The following is a 19,987-nucleotide window of genomic DNA, read 5'->3' on the forward strand; positions in this document are numbered from 1 at the left end:
TCCTCGACATTTGCTAATGGCTTCGCTGTGATGGTGGCTAGATAATTATTCCTTGTCTCTCGCAATGGTGTTGTTCCCTGACTTGTGACAAGCTTTGTTTGCCAAATCAGGATGCCTTTCGCACTGCAACACTCCCCATCATACCATAGTGTTCCATGTGGGGTTAGTTTGTTGTCTGTTTTGTCTTAGTGAAAAACACACCTAAGTTGCCTGTTAGGTCTACATGCCCAGCTAGAAGGTCCCAGACAATGGTCAGCGTAAATCACTTGCATGAGCCTGCAGCCACTATCATAGCTCTCAACCTTTTGTGGCCACTGGGAGGTAGGGGGTTGAAAACGCCAGATTTTGTATTTGGCGGGTGAAAGCCATTGATTTAAATAAATTGGCGTGTAAAGGGTTTAGTGGGTGAGAGAGCTGCCTAAGTGGCTGGTGACACCCCCTATAAGCATGTGAGTTGAGAGGTATGCATTACCTATTTATGTCACCAATGGTCACTGTAAATCACTTGCATGAGCTTGCACCCAGTCTACATATGCCAATGGTCACTGTAAATCACTTGCATGAGCTTGCACCCAGTCTACATATGCCAATGGTCACTGTAAATCACTTGCATGAGCTTGCACCCAGTCTACATATGCCAATGGTCACTGTACATTACTTGCATTTGGCTGCATGGTCATCCAAACTGCTAATTCCCACACCTTACTCTTCTTGCCCAACCATGCAAACAAATGCATACAATGATCTATACACTGCATTCATGTCATGCCCACCTATCCAGGTACCTGGTCTTGCAAACACTAACTAACATACACATACCATATGCACCATGCACAGGTTCAATTAAAGCCACTTTCCATTGCAAACCGCTTGGTTTCTTGGTAACCAGTGGGCAGCGAGTGTGTCACACCAAATTCTATGGCAAGCACACACTTCTTTAAAGAAAAAAAGTTTAAAAAAATTATTTGTTAAGCGCCATACGTGTGTAAGGCAGGGCGAGAGGGTAGAACTGGCCTATTAGGAGGGGCCTATACACCCCTTCTTAGCTTAGCAATGCCACTACCCCTAAGGCACTAGCTGCAGGGCATGTTTTTTTCATTCGAAATTAGGACAGAAAATTAAGATAATGGCTTGGTTAGTTGAAATGTCAAAGGTGCAGAGGTCGAAGTGTACTGAAAGAAGTAGTGGAACTATGTTCCCAGCTGGCTGGCCCCCGCTCCCCACAAACCCCATCACCACGCCCCCTCCCACACAAAATCTAAACCCCCAAACAAACAGTCAGTGCAAGTTTCAACTTCCTCCTACACTTTTATTTTAAAACGAAACCATTCTTGACAGGTTTCTTTTTTTAATTTAAAGTATAGGAACAGTAACACCTTTTTGTTTTTAAAGTAGAGAAGAACCGCTCCCAATCGCTCCCGCCCGCTTCACCCACAACAAGATCTTGGGCTCCTGGGAAATCTGTATCCAAAATATAAAGGTTTGTGTAGGGTCCAACTGCGGACATAAACTAGGCCAGGCACTGATAAAAAAGGTGGCAAAAAATGCAAATAGCTATTTGCTAGTTTCAATGAAAAACGGAGTGCTATCTAATGGGTAATTTCTGGTCAGATGTGTTGCAAATACTTCATTTTAAACCTTATTTGGTATATAACATTGGGTGGGGAATACAGCAATTACTGTATTTCGGAAAGCCCTACCACCCCTCTCAGCTTCATAACATAGCTTACCATGGTTGTTAGCTAGTAAGTAATAGCCCTACCACTGCTGACTCCAACCGTTAAGTACCATTTCATTAACTCTTGGGTCCCCACATTAGGCACTCTTCTCAAATCTATGTGTTTCTGCATTTACTGCTGTGCCCCCATTTCAGGCGTTTCTCCCGCTATCCAGCTATCCCAAATCTGGCCGTTATTACATTTACTGTTGTGTCCCCATTTCAGGCATTTCTCCCGCTATCCAGCTATCCCAAATCTGGCCGTTATTACATTTACTGTTGTGTCCCCATTTCAGGCATTTCTCCCTCTATCCAGGTATCCCAAATTTGGGTATTAGTACATTTACTGTTGTGTCCCCATTTCAGGCGTTTCTCCCTCTATCCAGCTATCCCAAATCTGGCCGTTATTACATTTACTGTTGTGTCCCCATTTCAGGCGTTTCTCCTTCTATCCAGCTATCCCAAATCTGGGCGTTATTACATTTACTGTTGTGTCCCCATTTCAGGCGTTTCTCCTTCTATCCAGGTATCCCAAATCTGGGCGTTATTACATTTACTGTTGTGTCCCCATTTCAGGCGTTTCTCCCTCTATCCAGGTATCCCAAATCTGGGCGTTATTACATTTACTGTTGTGTCCCCATTTCAGGCGTTTCTCCCGCTATCCAGCTATCCCAAATCTGGCCGTTATTACATTTATTGTTGTGTCCCCATTTCAGGCGTTTCTCCCTCTATCCACACTGAAACCCCTGACGCACCCCAACACCTCTGCCATTAGTATACAGCGACAACCTATGAAAAATGTTGCTCTAGCTGGGCGCACATTGAGTCTTCAGCACTGGCACTCTATCCTAAACCACCAACAGCAGTCGCCCACGTGCCTGACCTCCAATTAACTCTTGGAATCTTCCATACATGGAAGCGCATTGAGGCCATACAAATGGGGAAAGGATGCTATATAAATAACCAATACAACAGTATACAATATGATATGATATGATATGGCATTTGTAATGCGCCTACACACAAGTGTTTCAAGGCGCGACGATGCAGGGAGGGGGGAACAAAGGGAAGACCGACAATGATCCTACTAGGCCAGGTGTCATTCAGATCGCGCAAGTGCAAGGGTAAGTGCAAATACAAACCTATCAGCCGCGCAGTGTAGTAACTCGTTGTCGTGTTTTGTTTTCCCTGCCTTGGTCCTGCATGAAGGCTTGCCTGAGAGAATGCCTGGTGGAATGTTATGGTGTGAGCTCCCCTGCAAGCTCTATGAAGGTCAGTTGGAGTGGAGCAGCCTATGAGAGAGGAGACTGGGAAATGTATCCTGTGTACCTGCCTACTTACTTACCCTTGCACTTACCTGATGTATATACCTCATCAATCGAACTTAGTAAAGAAGTTCACTTCCCTTACCTGCACTATCAGACTTTCATTCCACACCGCAACACTCATCCAATAGGCCCACTGTGGGTCAAATATCAGGGCCACACCGGCATGTTGGGTCGGCCATTCCCCTATAGGCCAGTGCGAGCCTGGCTGTGGGGCTAAATTTGTGATCAGAGGGTCCTGTGTACCTTACCATCTTCATGCTACCGTGATTTTACGAGAATGTGTATGGAGTAATGTTGTCTAATGCCTTTCTGTGATGTTAAAATGCATAATCAATTTAGTATAATCGATGGATAAGAGTTGATATATCATAATAATAATAATAATAAAAACAATAGGTTTAAGGAACCTTGGCATGTCCCCTCTTTGGTCTTATTGCAAAGTTCACTCGCGCCCCCTCCCAGCTTTTCACCCGTGACTGCTGCGCTGCTGAAGACTGTAAGGAAGCGCACATGCGCGTGCACATCGGCGTTGTGGCGGTGCCGATGTTCATTCCCACAGCAAGAAGAACAACATGTTATTCAGATGGGATGTGTTCGCCAAGGCGGGTTGCAGAGGATGATCAGGAGTTACAGCGCACATCACAGTGATCTCACGAGGGCGCTGATAACACGGTATGTGGTAACCATGGCGCTATTAGCGCCATGGTTGCGGCCGGTATTTTACTGTGTCCGCCTTGGTGGATGGCGGATTTACGGGCCTTCTCCAAGGTGAGCGGGGCCGGTAATTCCCCATTCACCAAGGCACTCCCCCATTCCCATTTTTGCCCCCATAGGGCTCAAGGGGAATGGGGAAGGAGGTAATTACGGTACCGCAAATTTGCAGTTCCGTAATTAGCACCAAGGTCCCTTTGAGGGCCCGTTCCTTAACGGCTGGTAAAACCAGCCGTTGAGGTCGGGTCCGGCAAAGGGACCTTGTAGTAAGGCGGTAAGGGTTTATCAGTACCAGTGCCCTTACCGGTACACCCTTAGCGCATACCGTGACAATGAGGCCCGATGTGTTCATACCTCAGAACCTACCACAAAGGAAATAACACTGCGAAACATCAGTCACGTATATTTTGAGGAGGAAAACATTTTTTTTCTCCAGAAAATGATTTGTTGTTCAACCATACCCTGTTCTCTGTTGTTTCCAACTAAACATGATATTGAAAGCTGAGCCATCACATGACGCCAGGGCGGGATGGCTAAACAGTAGCCCAGTGATGACTGTGTCATGGTCTCTGCCTTTTCAGCCTGCAGGCAGCTGAGAGGACAGCAGCAGTTACTGACTTTGGGATGCTCCACCTCTCCTGAACTAACCTGACCCCTAATACTCGAGTCTAGGACATGCCATGCAGTGTATTTCCGGTTTCACAATTCCCAAGACGGCTTCACTTAACACAACGTGCCCCATGGAGACAACGGAGCTGCGTGCTGTCGTGTGGCTTTGCTGAAGGAATGTCAAATGTTCTGGTAAAAGAAGAACTTTGTTCAAACGTTTTTATTTTTGCCAATATTACTCAATGAGGACATGCGGTGGGGTCATGACGTCACCGTAGCTCACGTTTAGCAAGCCCCGACAAATGCTACACATATTTCAGTGTAAAAAAAAAGTAATTGGTCGATAAGTGGCGCATGGAATGTGTTGTGACCCATGCCTGATGTCATATGACTAGGTCCATATGGTGTGGTGACGTGTGAGGGGGGTTGGTTGATGTAAAATTAAGTGGCCCATTTTCTGTAAGAGTTTCATGTGATGTAAAATGTACCACGTTGATGTAATGAGAAGTGCCCACATCATGGGACATGCAGGGGCGGAGCTAGCCTCAACATTTTAGGGGGCTGGATGGCAGTTGGAAAACATGAGACAGGGCATTAAACATGTTGCACTACCGATCCATCACCCGTGCCCCGTTCCCCAGGCCCAGGAGGCTGAGTAGATATTACGCCCATTAGATGCATCTTTCACCCCAACTCCCCAGAGGCATAGCCACGATTGTGTAACAAGTGGAGCCTGGAGCCAATGTTGGAGGGTCCACACTAAGAAGAGCCCACAGAAGGAAGGGCACTTTTTCTGCCCCGTGGCCAAATGCGCAGGAGTGACAGAGACGAGTGAGGGAGGGAGAACCAATCCAGGGGGGTTGTCCCCTTGAAAAAACATTTGAAATAATGGGTTAAAATAGTGCATTTTACAATATACTTTCTGTGATAAATTAGGTGAAAAGCCATACAGTTTAAAATCAGATTTGTAGGTTAAGGCATAAAAAGTCCATTAGGAGCCAAGTTATCAACAATTCACAGGAGCATTTTCAAACACATTTTGATAATGCCTTTACCCACTATATGCCAATACTCTGCAAGTGTAAAAAGCATTTTCATATCCATTGTTCCCACACATGTCCATTCTGGTGCACCTATATATGGCACTATTCCCATGTGGGAGAATACTCATGTTTGCTTTGTCCATAATGCCAGTAACGATACTACAACCAAACATGTTTATGCTGGCTCTACCAATGCATGCCAGTATCCCCATTTAAGAAAATACTACTGTTGGCTTTGTCTTAATGCCACAAAAAAGCCATGCCACAGTAAGAAAACATATCCTTGCTGGCTACATATGCCCCCACTCCCCATATAAGAACTCTCATCATGTTGTATTTGCTCCCTACCGGCAGTAAAAAATGTCATGCCACACTAAAAAAAAACACTGCCTTGCAGGCTGCACAAATGTCTTCACCCCAATGTAAGAACACTTATGTTTCCTTTGGCCTTAACACCAGTAATAAACTGCAATGCCATAGTAAGAAAACATGTTCTTGCTGGCTAGATGGTAAGATAGCTCAGTGGGCTGAGCGCTCGCTGTTTCAATCTGAGTGTGATCTGCAGGTTCAAACCGCGGCAAGACCAACTCAGTGTTTCATACTTCGTAGCTCAATAATTGAGTGCAGATTTCAGTTGGTTAATACATTTTATGTTAATATGTTCTCTGTACAGTGCTTTGACAAACGTGCTATATAAATAAGCATATTATCATGACACAAATCCTCCCATAAGAACACTTATGTTGCACTCATCATGTCATGTTCCCCTATGTAATAATATTTATGCTGTCTTTGACCTTAACACCAGTAAAAAAAGAAAGCGCCAAGTCAGAATAAGGAAACATGCCCTCCCTCATGTAAGCACACTCATCATGTTGGCTTTGCCCTTAATGTGAGTGCAACATTCCATGCCAGAGTAAGACCCACCCAGGTACGGCCTACTGTACCCCCACCCCACCCCCCCATCACATAATAACACTCAAGTTGACTTTCCTTTGCCCAAAAACGGCAGTAAAACATGCCATGCTCTTGACAAAAAATGTTCATGCTCCAATGCCCTCCCGAGGCCCCAGCTTGTATACATACACATACTAGATACACACACACACACACACACACACACACACACACACACACACACACAGACACATTCATACACATTCACCCACCAGTCATGCACCCACACAGCTGATCTGTCATCATTATGATATGATATTTTATTTATATCGCACTCAATATACAAGTGTTTCAGAGCGCAACCAAGCAAAGGGAGGGGAACAAGGGAGAATAGAAACAATGATCTTACTAGGCCCAGTAACATTAATAACACACGAGTGCATGGAAAAGGGAAAAGGGGGAAAGTGCGAGGAAGGGGGAGGAGTGGGGAGTGCGTCACAAGGAGAGAACAATATAAATTATGAGTGCAATAAGCAGATAAATAGGTACATCTGATAAGTGCAGAAGAAAAATGGGGGATGGTATGGGTACAGATACAGTTCCCAGTGCAAGGGGTGGCTCAGGAGGCATCGCAGAAGGGTGAGCATGTACCTGGGTCCAAGGGACAAATGGTGGCCTGGAGCATGGTGTCGAGAGAGAAAAACAGATCAGCAGGGGAGGGGCAAAGGCAGACGTGAAGACTAAGGTCTTGAGGTACTTCCGGAACCGGGATGGTTCTCCTCAAGTTTCAAGGTGGCCGGGAGGCTGTTCCAAAGGGAGGCCCCCACCGAGGACAAAAGGGAGGCCCCCGCCGAGGACAGAGATCTACCCCCGGCTCATTTCTTTGAAAAACAACTGACCCGGAGGGAGTTAGAAGTAGAGGAATGAAGGGCTCGAGAGGGAAGGTATTTACGGAGGGATAGTTGGAGGTATTTTGGACCCAGGCCCCAGAAAGCCGTGTGGACAATACAGAGGGTTTTAAATGTAATCCTTGCGTCCATTGAGAGCCAATTAAGGGATTTCAGCGCTGGAGAGATATGATCCCAGGGCTTGAGGCCAAGGACAAGTCTTGCAGTCCTGTTCTGGATTAGTTGTAAAGGGCGGAGAGTGGAGGCAGGTAGATTTAGAAAGAGGCTGTTACAATAGTCCAGCCTAGAGAGAACCAGTGCTTGGGAGACAGTGCGTTTCTGGGGGAAGGAGAGGAAAGGTAGAGTACCTCTAAGGAGGTGCAGTAGGAAGTTTGACTTTTTAGAGACATCAGAGATGTGTGCGGAGAAGGAAAGTGTGGAGTCAAAGATGACCCCAAGATTCTTAGCCTCTGAGGTAGGGGTAGGAGGAGGCTACGAGCACCCAGAAAATATACACGGTCCTCGCACAATCACACCCATGTACACCATTAACACTGCATTCAATCATATGTGTGTTTACAAACATACACCCACTTACACACTCCCTCGCATGCATGCACGCATACACCCATGATACAATCCCTGCATGCACACAAATACACATTTATTTGGTTAATGCTAATTATTGAAAGCATGGGACACGTGAAAGCTGAGCCAGCAGTTAAAACTTTAGCCATAACATCAGGGTCCGGGGCGGGGGGTGTCTACTGATAGTTCCTAGGCAGGCTTTTGTCCTCTGCCTCTACGTTCACTTCATTTACAGTTTTCGTAAATACACTGCTCTCCAAGGTGAGAAATGTCCCAGGTTCTTGCAGCCTGCCCTGAGCCCGGGCTGGGTGTCACAGCAGAGTGGTGCCTGCTGTGTCAAAATGGGGGGGGGGTCTTAGCCCGACCCAGCCCATGAATGGCACCGACGATGCGGACATGAAGTGGCTCATGTAGTGTCTCGTGGCCCATGCGATGTGTGAGTGATGTGACCAGTGTGATGTGAAGTTTCCCATGTGATGTGAAGTTGCCCATGTGAGGTGATGTGACCCCATAAAGAGATTTGATGTCTCTGTGATGTAATGGCCCATGTTTAGCTGTCTCAAGTGGCACGTGATGCGTCTCATATGATTTGATGTGACATGGGCCGTGTAATGTGAGGTTACCCACAAGATGAGATGTTACGCGAGCCCTATGCGCGTCTTTGTGATGTGAAGTGGCCCATACTATGAGATGCTAAGTGTCTGATTAAGTCTGAAGTGTCCCGTATGATATAATGTAAATTGCCCCATGCAATGTGAAGCAGTCGGTGTGGTGTTATGTGGATGGAAATGTGTTATTCACTGGCTCATGTGATATGATGTGGACTGGCCAGTGTGGTGTGAAGTGTTGCATGTGATGAGAAGTGACCCTTGCGAAGTAGTGAAATATGAAGTGTTTCACGTGATAGGAAGTAGCCAATACGTGAAGTGGCCGATGTGATGTGAAGTATTGCTCATTTAATGTGATGTGGAGGAGCTCATAGGTTAGGATGTGAAGTGGCCCATGTGATGGGAAGTTGCTCATCTGATGTGATTCGAAGGGGCCCATAGGTTATGGTGTGAAGTGGTCCATGTGATGAGAAGTCGTCCATCTGATATGATGTGAAGGGGCTTATAGGTTATGATGTGAAGTGGCCCATGTGATGAGAAGTAGCTCATCTGATATGATGTGAAGGGGCTTATAGGTTATGATGTGAAGTGGCCCATGTGATGTGAAGTCGCTCATCTGATGTGATGTGAAGGAGCTCATAGGTTATGATGTGAAGTGGCCCATGTGATGATAAGTCGTTCATCTGATGTGATGTGAAGGGGCTTATAGGTTATGATGTGAAGTGGCCCATGTGATGAGAAGTCGTCCATCTGATATGATGTGAAGGGGCTTATAGGTTATGATGTGAAGTGGCCCATGTGATGAGAAGTAGCTCATCTGATGCGATGTGAAGGGGCTTATAGGTTATGATGTGAAGTGGCCCATGTGATGTGAAGTCGCTCATCTGATGTGATGTGAAGGAGCTCATAGGTTATGATGTGAAGTGGCCCATGTGATGATAAGTCGTTCATCTGATGTGATGTGAAGGGGCTTATAGGTTATGATGTGAAGTGGCCCATGTGATGAGAAGTCGCTCATCTGATATGATGTGAAGGGGCTTATAGGTTATGATGTGAAGTGGCCCATGTGATGTGAAGTCACTCATCTGATGTGATCTGAAGGAGCTCATAGGTTATGATGTGAAGTGGCCCATGTGATGAGAAGTCGCTCATCTGATGTGATGCGAGGGGGCCCATAGGTTATGATGTGAAGTGGCCCATGTGATGAGAAGTAGCTCATCTGATGTGATGCGAAGGGGCCCATAGGTTATGGTGTGAAGTGGCCCATGTGATGAGAAGTCGTCCATCTGATATGATGTGAAGGGGTTTATAGGTTATGAGGTGAAGTGGCCCATGTGATGTGAAGTCGCTCATCTGATGTGATGTGAAGGAGCTCATAGGTTATGATGTGAAGTGGCCCATGTGATGATAAGTCGTTCATCTGATGTGATGTGAGGGGGCCATAGGTTATGAAGTGAAGTGGCCCATATGATAAGTCACTCATGTGATGTGATGTGAGGTGAAACATAGGATATGATATGAAGTGGCCCATGTGATGTGAAGCCGCTCATCTGATGTGATAGGATGGGACCAATACGTTATGAGGAAAGGTGACCCATGCCATGTGATGTGAAGTCACCCATCTGATGTGATGTGAAGTGACCCATAGGATATGATGTGAAGTGGCCCATGTGATGTAAAGTCACTCTTCTCATGTTATGTGAAGGGCACAGAGGTTATGATGTGAATTGGCCCATGTGATGTGAAGTCACGCATCTGATGTGATGTGATGGGGCCCATGTTATGTGAAGTCACTCATCTGATGGTAAGAGGCGCATAGGTTATAATGTGAAATGGCCCATGCAATGTGAAGTTGCTACTCTCATGTGATGTGAAAGGGTCCACAGGTTATGATGTGAAGTCGCACAACTGATGTGAAGTCGCTCATATGATATGATGTGAAGGGGCCCCTAGGATATGGTGTGATGAGGCCCATGTGATGTGTTGTGAAGTCTGGTGTCTGGCTTGATGTCTGCCGGTTATGTAAACCCTTTTAGTACGGTACTGGAGAAGCCCATCCTGCCAGCGAGGATGTGGAGGAGTGCCTGATGATCGACCATGTCGAATTCAGCTCAGAGATCTAAGAGGCCAAGGAGGTATGAGTCACATGACAATGAATTGCAATGCACTGTCCACCACTTGGATGATGACAGTCTTGGTACTGAATTTGGGGCAGACGCTAGACTGGTAGTCATAGAGGAGGCTGAGTTGTTTTTATATTATCTAATATTTGGGTGGTAACAACTTTTTATAGGAGCTTCGCGATGGACAGGAGGCTTGTGGTTGGTCTGTAGTTAGCTAGGTATTCCTCGTCGAGTGTGGGCTTCTTCAAGAGGGGTTATATAAGACTAGTCTTGAGTACATCTGGGAATGAGTCCCCATTGAGGGACAGGTGCAGAATACAGAGGAGCGCATTCAGCACTGAGCCAGTAAATTGTTTGCTAATGGAGTGCGTGAGAACATTGTCCATTTAAGTGGTGGGTTTGAGGGAGACGAGGGTATCTCACAGAATCTTGGTTGTGAGGAGAGTAAAGTTGGTCCAACGGGGAAAAGTGAGGGCGTGGACGGAAAGGGTACCTTGGAGGTGTCAATTAAAGTTCTGATTTTGTTTGTTCATTTTTTAATGAAGAGATTGCTTCTGTCATACTTTACTTGTAAAGCCAGCTCCCCAGTGTCAGGCGTGGGCTTGATGCAGTGCTTTGAATAAGGTATACAGGTCGGTCACCCCTTTGTCATGCGCCTGTCCTTAAAGATAACACATTTAAATACCAATACTTCTTATCAAGTGTTTTATTGACTAATTGCCCCTATGGCAACAAGTGTTTTGACCTCCTATGGTCCTCATCAAGACAGGGCTAGTGAGCCAACATTATACATTATATGTAATACATGGGTATTAAGTCAAAGGGCATTGTTATCAAATTAATCATTATTAATATGTTCAAAATATAATCAAAATATATAGTTCAAATACAATTAGATGGCCAGATAAAAATGGTTGGGCAATTGGGAGGATCAAAGAGGCCAGAGAGATGGGAGATAAATATATTTCATCATTTCAGTCAATACATTCCATACATTCCATTTAGCTCAATCCATATCACCTGAGCTTCTATTGGGTGCTGCTATTGTGGAGGGACACACCTGTGTCACTGTGCATCCCTACCTGCATACGATAGACACTCAATATGCTTTCAAATTGAGTGCCCCAAAGCGACAGTCCTGAAGTTGTATTTACCCACACAAAGCAATCTATAAATAAGTGACAAACGCGGTGAGCCGTAATCTCCTCAAGTGTCTTATCTTGTACTTTGAATAAGGCTTTGCTCCTGTTAGAGGCTTCCTCGGTGGAGGTGCAGTAAGCAGTCTTAGCCCTGGAAACCATATGTCTGCATTGGCATGCAGGGATTTGAGGAATCTGAGATCATTCCAAGCTGCGGGTTTCGGCCGCTGCTTTTCCAAGGATCTGTTTGAGCGTTTATTGGAGACGAGCCCGGGTGTGTACCATGGCGTGGATGGTTTATCTTTGATGCGGATTGGCTTCGGGGGTGCATGGGCATCAACTATCTCCTTGGAGGAATGCTGGAATGATTGCAGAAGGGCTGCGACATCCCCTGCGATGGGGAACTTTGCTAAGGCTGCCTCTGCGGTGTCTACTGAGAAATTCTTGAAAGGGCGACGTTAAATCACTTGCTGTTTAGCCTGGCCTTTAAGTGTCAATGATGTTTGTGATAGGAGTAGAGGGATCATGGTCAGTGCTCAAGTCCTAAATAAAAAAGTTGGTGGACTTATTAGAATGCCAAATAGGGAGTGATGTCACCAGAAATTAGCATATCAGTGAAATCTGCAAATTTCATTTAATTCGCTTTGCATAACGTAAGAAAATACGCTGGTTGAATAGTCATTTGCCTTTTAGAAAATCAATACAGAAAATATAACCCAAGAAAGGATATTTGTGTTGGGAAATTATGAAAGATGTGCCCTTTAAAACCCAAGAACCAATGCCCATATTTTCCCTGGAGCACACAGTTCCCGTATGTAACATTTCACCTTCGGTCGCTTGTGTTTTATCATCTAGTACTTTGGTGTAGTGGTGAAGTGCCCAACCTGGGAACTTGGCGACAGTCGTTCGATTCCCCACCATACTTCAAACAAGTGACCTCTTTAAATTCCCCAAATACAGTGCAAAGTATCTCGTTTTATCCAGGGCTTTTAAAATACCCTGGGAGGACGGCGACCTCCCTCTGAAAAAAAGTGGGTGGGCGATGTGTACCCTCGACTTGAGACCTGATCTCGGTGTGGTCGATCCAGTCAAGAGGGAGTGGGCGCATGCAAGAAATGAGCAGGAAAGAGACACACATGAGGTTGAGCATGTGGCCTTTGACATGTGTGTGGTGGCGTACAATTTGTTTGAGGTACATAGAGTTGGTCAGGGAGAGTAGTGAGTCATGCATGTGTTTTGCTGGTTGCGACTCTGGGACATCAAAGTCTCAGAGATAGATGTCATCAGAGAAGGAAATTGTTACTGATGGGAGATGGTTGGAGATTTGTTGACATAGTCACCACTCCCCCGAGATGGCCTGTAGATTATGTGGAAATGGAATGAATAGTATTTGTATTTGTATTTTATTGAAGTTATATAGCCCTTTAATCCAAAGTGCTTGACATAAGAACAGGCAAAATACAACAAGCATGAGATGGTAAATGAATCATAACACGAAAACCGTTAATGAACAATTTACAACATTGCAAAGGTGAGGAGGGCGTGGGGAGGGGCAGGGTGAGCGAGGGAAGGGAAGGAGTTATTGGGGGTAGGAGCGGGAGAAGAGGGAATGTAAGGGTGAATGAGGAAGAGGAGAGGAAAGAGTGGGACTATATGGGAGCAGGGGGTGGGGAGGAGGAGGTAGAGAGGGAAGGGAAGAGCAGTGGTAGGAGGTGAGGAATGAAGGTGAGGGAGAAGGACGAGAAGAAACGAAGGGTGCTAGGGAGGTGAGTGAAAAAGGTAAGATTTGAGAGAAGAGCGAAAGGAAGGGAAGGAGGGGGAAGAGCGGATGTGAAGGGGGAGGCGGTTCCAGTGGAAGGGAGCAAGGAGTTGGAAAGATCGGGAGGGGGCACAGAGAGGTGGAGGAGGAGAGAGTCGGAAAAGATTAGCAGAACAGAGAGAACGAGAAGGGGTATAGAAAGTTAAAAGGGAGGAGAGATGGGGGGGCAAGACCATAGAGGGATTTGAAGACAAGACAGAGGAACTTGAATTTGAGATGGGAATGAAACGGGAGCCAACCTAAAGAGGAGAGAGAAAAGGAGATGGAATCGAGAGGTGAGAGAAGGCAGAGGGAGAGGATGGCAGAGTGGTAGATGGATTTGAGTGGGGAGAGATGAGAGGAGGGGAGTCCAAAGAGAAGGGAGGAACAGTAGAAGACTCTGGAGAAGATGAGGGAGGTAATTAAAAGTTTAGTAGCATGAAAGGTAAGGAGGGGTCGAAATGTACGTATGTTGTAGAGGTGAAAGCGACAAGATTTGGCAGTAAGAGAAATATGGTGAGATAGAGAGAGTTGAGAGTCAATATGGAGACCAAGGTTACGGGCATGGGAAGAGAATGAGAGGTGGGAGGGGGGAAAGAGAATGGAAACAGGAGGGGAGGGTGGAGGAAGAGAATTGGCAGGAAAGAAGAGGAGTTCCGTTTTTTCAGTATTAAGAGTAAGGAAGTGAGAGGACATCCAGGATTTGATAGCAGAAAGGCAAGAAGATAGTTTGTCATGAATGTCGGGAGAGAAAGAGGAGAAGCAGAGGAAAAGCTGGGTATCATCCGCATAGAAATGGTGCGAGATGCCAAAGGAGGAGATGATAGGAGCTAAGAAGGAAGTGTAGAGAGAGAAGAGAAAGGGGCCCAGGACAGAACCTTGGGGAACTCCGTGGTTAAGAGGTTAGGAGGGGGGGGAAGAGCCACCCCAGGAGACTGAAAAAGAGCGGTTGGAGAGATAAGAGGAGAGCCAGTTAAGAACAGAGTCCTTGAATCCAAATGAGGAGAGGGAGTTGAGAAGAAGAGGATGGTCAACAGTGTCAAAAGCGGCAGAAAGATCAAGGAGAATTAAGAATGGAGGAGTGTTTTGAGTAACGTGCAGAGAAGAGAGAGTTAAGAACAGAGGAGAGAACAGTTTCAGTGGAGTGCAATGGGTGGAAACCAGATTGGGTAGCGGGAAGGAGGGAGTGTTTGGAGATGAAGGAAGAGAGTTGAGAATAGGCAATGCGTTCAAGAAGTTTGGAGAGGAAGGGTAGGAAAGAGATGGGGCGATAGTTGGAAGCAAGATTGGGATTAGCAGAAGGTTTTTTGAGAATAGGGATGATGGTTGCATGTTTAAAAGGGGTATGAAAAGTGGAAGTTGAGAGACAGATGTTGTAGAAGGAGGTAAGGCAAGCTATCAGGAGGGGGTACATTTTAGGGAAGAGAGGAGTAGGAATGGGGTCAGCAGGGGAAGCAGTGGGATGAGTATTGTGAGGAGGAGGGTAACATCAGAATGAGTGACGGGAGAGAAGGACGACATAGAAAAGGTAGGAGGAGGAGAGTAGGAGGGGGAAGAGAGAATGGTTTGACGAAGGTTGAGGACTTTGTTGGAAAAGAAGGAGGCAAGATCAGTAGCAGAGAAAGAAGAGGTGGTGGAGGGATCAGGAGTAGATGGAGAGAGAAGACGGGCTAAGGTTTGAAAAATGCGACGAGGGTGGGAGGATTGAGACTGGAGAAGGTCAGAGAAGTAGGTGCGTTTAGCGGAATTGAGGCATGAATCGTAGAGGGAATGATAGGAGATAGACGTTCAAGGCGTCTAAGGAGGCGGCGCATGGAGGAGAGATGCGAAGAAAGCCAAGATTGAGCAGCACGGTGAGAGGGGGAAAATGAGGAGAGTGGGTAGAGAAGATCGAGAGAAGAAGAGAGAGAAGAAGTTAAGATGGAGGAGGCCTCAGAGGCGGAGAGAGAGGAGAAATGGGAAACGGGGGGAAGGAAAGAGGAAAGGGATGTAAGAAATAGAGAGGGGCTAAAGCCACGTAGGTCACGCCGGAAGAACAAAGTGGAGTAAGGAGGAGGAGAAGGGGAGGGAGGGGAGAAGGAAAAAGAAAGTAGAGAGTGATCAGACAAGTAGGTGGGAAGGGAGGATATGGGGGAGGCAATGAGAGAGGAAGTAAAGATGAGGTCAATGGTAGAGCCAGATTGGTGAGTAGGAGGGGGGAGGGGAGAGAGAGGAAGTAGGAGTCAAGAATGGATAAGAGAGGAGAGGAGGGAGGGTTCAAAGAGAGGTGGAGATTAAAGTCACCAAGTACGAGTAAAGGAGTGGGACTGGGGGAAATGAGGCTGAGGAGATGGTCAATGTCCTCATAAAAGGAGCAGAGTGGCCCAGGGGGGCGGTAGATGATAAGGAATGAGATAGAACGCGCCTGGAGGGGAACTGGCACACGAGTGATTTAAAGCAGCTGAGTGCTAAGAGGCCGTGAAAATGGCAAAAGTAGCATAACATAACTTAACATGACACAACATGACATGGAGCTCCCCTATGCCTAAGAACATGCCTTTGACTCTTCTCTCATAGAGAGACTGATCTTCCTCTGTGCCAGTGGTCCTTAGGAGAAAACTTACATCACGCCAGAAGATCTGAGCCACCATTAAGATTGGGAGGCCAAACACAAATCCTGCTACTGTGTTGCTGCTTAATAATTGTTCCTTGATCCAACACACTCCTTCCTCACCCTCTTTGTTTACAATGTGTCTTTCTCCAAGGCAGTCAAAAGCCTGCATGTATTCTTGGAACAAAAGCTTGAGTATGAACACACAGGTGAGTTCATGCGATTCCAGTGCATTCTCCCACAGATCATTCCAGACCTTCAGGCAACCATTGTGAGTACCCTCAGACACTCCAAGTTGGTCAATGCCACAGCATGGAATGCTGGCCTCAATGAGGGCTAGTTTGGTGCCTATAGAAGATTCCACACACTGCTGATACATGCATTGAAGGCTGATTAGGGAGTGTGATACCATTACCCCATTCCAAGAAGCGTCAGAAGGTTCCTAGCGAAAGCCACAATCAATCACAAGTAGCTTCATATTGGTTATAAATCCCTTTTCATGGCTGTTGGCCCAGACCTTTGCAGCACCTATCCTGTCTAGAGGCCATCCACCTGCTCTGCACACCAGAATCCAGCAGCATGAGTTGCCAAGAAAGACACTCTGCCTTCTTGACCATCAAACCATGGAAAAATATGGCTTTTTACATAGGAGTTCTTCCCATCCCTCGGCCCAGGAACCCCATCTTTACACGTATACTTTCCTTCCACAGAGTCTACTGTAATGGCGGCTCTGCCATTTGCCAACATGCTTCAATGGGCATTTTAGTTCAGTATTTTACCAAGCTCCCTTGCTGGTGACTGCTCTTGTCTGTAGCCTTTGTTCATCTTTCCTCATTTATATACTTATTTGTATTTATTTGTTTATTTATTTTCCCATTTGTAAAGCGCCCAAACCCTGAGGCACCAGGGTGCTGAATATGTGTATATATTGGTATATATGTACATACCATAAAGATATGTATCCATATTATTCTCGTTCAGTGGCTCAGGTGATGTAAGTGCTTGCTTCACTACTCTTTATGCAACCCACATTTTACAAGTTCAAATCCCCTGAAGCTGATACAGCTTTGAATTCTTTAAAGACTGTCTACTTAAGTACTGTTGCGTTGTGTTGGATAATGTCACCAAATGAATGTTCACTCAGTGGTGAACACCATGGCAATCACCCCCTGCGTCGCGAGGGGGCGGATATGGCCGGTAACGGCCCGCCAGCCCAAGCCTAGGCAGCACGAATGGTGCAAGCCCATTCTCCAGGAAAAAAAAAAGATGACTGCCACCATAGGAAAAGAGACTTATATCCTTTTCCATTCCTATGGTGGAGGCCATGGGCAGGAGGAGAGTCGTGACTGGCGCGCAAAGCTCCCATTCAACAGCTACGTTGGGAGAGGGTGCTGGGGAAAGGGTAAGGTTTGTTTTTAGTGGTAGGGACGTAGGGACGCAACAGGGAGAGGCTCCCTGTTGCCTCCTCACAATCAAGATGGCGCAACCCGGGAGGGGCCTCGGGTGGTTGGAAACTGCGGGCGGTATTCTCGCCCGCTGTTTCAGCCACCTGACTGGCTGAGCACCCTTCCCCGGTGGTGCACATATACAAATAGTCACTTTCATTGTTAACATCTGGACCCTTGCCAGTCAAAGTTTGCACTTCTGTTTTTTTGTACAGTGCCAGCTCACCACTGCAGTAGTCTTAAAGTGCATCCATCTTGTCTGAGTTAAGATGCGTTAAGCCCCGCCCAGGGGCAGCAGGACCGTAGTCTATATTCCTGTTACCTTTTTGAATACTTATATCTCTAATGCTCCCCTACTTAATGAAGTTATTGGGGACACTATCAACAGGTACATTGCCCAGGCACAGCGTGGCTCATGCTGACAGGATACAGGGACCTCTGAAGTGATTTCCAGTGTCCCACAGCTCACCCTCTGCCAAACTGGTCACCCCATGCATGCTAGGCTTGGCAAAAGGGCAATATGGCAAAGCCTGGAGTGCAGGCCCAAAATGCTAGCGTGGTCTAATTTTGGGGTCAAAATGGGTCCATTTGTTGGCCAGAGTGCAGCATGCAGTTGAGACCTCTGTTACTGAACAAATATTATTTTTTTTAAAACAATTTGCAGCTCATTTTACCAAAACATTCCCGCTTAGGTACTACTCAAATGATCTTTCAAAAAAGGAATCAATGACCATTTGTGAGAGTGTACAACTTTTTCATTGGTGTCAGAGGCAATGAACAATTGTATGCCGCAGTCTGGCCATGGCCCCATTATCTGTCTTGACTTTTTGCCTCAACCCCAATACACTTTGCCCTACTTTTCTGCATCTCCCACTTACCTGCGGCTCCTGCACTCCAGTGCTGGACTGAGTGTTTGCAGCCTCTTCTTGACGAGTCACCATTTGGCTCAAGTGATGCGGTATGTATGCAGCGTTGGTGTGTGTGTAGCGTTCGCTTGAGCTATTTGTTGTGCATGGAGTCTTGAATGAGCTCTGATGATCTGAACTACATTTCTGTACTAGGAAGACAGCGCCCGCTGTGTGCACGCTTCATTCATATCCACACAATATTCTGGTAATCCACACTCACAGGCTCGAACCTCCCACCAGCAGCCTGCCAGGGGGGGCTCAGAGCCCATGATTTAGGAACAGAAAGCAGAGGCTGGGCGCACCAAAGGTATGATATCATTGAGTCCCTGCTCTCCTGCTTGGCTCCCATGGCCTGGGAGCTAAGCATTTGCCACCCCCACACCTCATAGGTGAGGGGGTGCTCCAGATAGGGGGCGTGTCCTAAGTATGAGTGGGAGGGGTACGCCACCCACCCATATTTAGGCCACTCCCCGAACTAGAGCCCCTCCCCCTTGATTCAGAAACCTACTCAAAGCACTGCAGGCAAGGCAACATGTGCAAATGCCGGCTGTTCCATCGATGCATTCAAGTACACTATTGTTCACACCTACCCTTACACCATTCACTAGAAACCCTCAAACAGTATGTAACCAGTTGCCAATGAATGCAGAGGCTTGTGTTGACATTCACATTATGCGCTTTCACTGACCTTTTTTCTACCGACACCCATATTTCAACCCTTCTCATACACCAACAATCCCATCATACCAAGGTATACCATTACTATACCCAACTAATTGCCACAGTGAACCACACTTCGCTTTATTGTCACTGTGGATCCACCAGTCCCTTGTATTTCAATACAATACCCTGTCCTACTCTGTCCCGCCACATTTCTGTACTTTCAGGCCATTGCATTCATTGCCTTCCCATCCCTATCCCTATCCCGCTCTTTTCCTCTGTTTTCAATCTCATTTGCCTTTTCTTAAGGATTTCCTTTCTTTCCTGTCCTTCGTGCTGCAGATCATCCAGCCCTGTTGCATCTTACCCTATGCCATTCTTTCCTGTCTGATTCCTTGAGTTGCGATCCTGTCTAGTTTAGTTACATTCCAATGTATCCTATCAGATATCAGCCTGTGCATCTGCAACCTGTAGATCTCTGGATCATTTGGATTATGAATCCCATGATCTCCCACCATTGAGTATGCTAGCTAGGGGTGATGGGAGTTGCAGTCCAAAACATCTAGAGTGCACAATGTTGCACACCCAAGGCCTATCCTATTCAACAATAATCCATCATTTGTATTTTCCAGTTATTCAGAGGTGACAGCAGATATGGAAGTGGCATAAATCAGTGGTATGCCGTACCACTAGTTTAATAACTTTTTACAGAGCGTACATTTATTTATTTATTTAACATGTGTATAGCGCGCATAACCCATAGGCATCTTTTTGCTTTTTCTTAAGTATTCAGTTGCATTGGTTATTTGCGTTGACCCTTAGGTCAAAGGTTTAAGAAAAGCATCCTGGAAAGAGCCAAATATAGAATCAACCTGGACCCGAAATTCAAGCACTGCTAATTTCTCAAGTTGTGGTCGAGCAGTGTCCGTCTGTGGC

Source organism: Ambystoma mexicanum, chromosome 8, assembly GCF_040938575.1.
Source record: "Ambystoma mexicanum isolate Mex_15411 chromosome 8, UKY_AmexF1_1, whole genome shotgun sequence".
Lineage (NCBI taxonomy): Eukaryota > Metazoa > Chordata > Amphibia > Caudata > Ambystomatidae > Ambystoma > Ambystoma mexicanum.